Source organism: Propithecus coquereli, unplaced genomic scaffold (assembly GCF_000956105.1).
Source record: "Propithecus coquereli isolate 6110/MARCELLA unplaced genomic scaffold, Pcoq_1.0 Scaffold64, whole genome shotgun sequence".
Lineage (NCBI taxonomy): Eukaryota > Metazoa > Chordata > Mammalia > Primates > Indriidae > Propithecus > Propithecus coquereli.
The window spans coordinates 3,467,516-3,468,626 of record NW_012152396.1 but is presented as its reverse complement, the minus strand read 5'-3'; positions in this window follow the sequence as shown (position 1 = coordinate 3,468,626).

Below are 1,111 nucleotides of genomic sequence, written 5' to 3'. Positions count from 1 at the left end.
AGGGTACAGTATTTAATATATTTTTGCTTTAAAAAAGCAGCAATTTTTATGAAAATAAAAATATTTATAGTGTTAAGCATAATAACAACTCTCATGCCCAATCTTTTTCCTTTGTCAACTAAAGCCAGTTCTCCAGCTTCATCTATACTAGACATACAGGTTATGGTAATTCAAGGTAAAAACCCCAACTCTCTATGGTTGCTCCTTTGAGAGACAGTGGATTGAGGATTTGAGTAAATCCTTTAGGTTAGAACTGAATTAAGAGTCACATTTAAGCAAAATAAGTAGGTTTATTATGGAACCATTTTTGGCTGTTTTTGTTTTTAAAATAACATTGAAAAAGTCACAGAGAAGTTATTGTTTGCCTTTGATTTGTCAAGATTATGGACTAATGGTAAATAGTGCATTCCAGTTAAAAAGGGAAATCCACTTGCCATTTACCATAAAAATTATTTTTGTTAATGGTATCAAATCTCCATGTAGTAGACTCTTTTAATGGGTACTTGCTATATTTCTTTATATTTTATGAAATATGTTGGCTTATGTAATGTACATCATTTATGTACTATACTAGTAAGTGTTTTGTGGATTTCTAAAGTGCTATATTTAGTGTAACCATGGTGATATTTTTCATTAGGAAAAGTTGGACTGACTCTTAGGACCTAAGTATAAGTTGGTTTAGAGACTAAAAAGTTTAGCCATAATAAATAGGTAAATTTTATGAGTTGATGTAAGTAACATTTTCCATTCATTAAGAAGTTTTGGAATCAAAATGAGAAATGCTGAACCAATTGAATCTTACAATTTCACTAAATATTTATTGAGTACCTTTATTGTGCTAGGTACTTGAAATTCAATGAGGTTAGTCCCGCTAGTTTTTCTTCACAAAGGTAAAAGTACAAAAGAAGAAGAAATATCTGCCATTGCAGATGCATATTTGAATACTGGAATTTTCCTTCATTGATTCCATCTGAATAGTTTGGAACCCGTGCTTCAACAGTGTCCTTAGAAAGCTTATATCCATTATGCATTCTGAATTTTTTAGTAAGCAGATATTTTCCTTTATCTGGGCACCTTTATGTTGTCTTTTTTTGTGCATAACTCTTATATA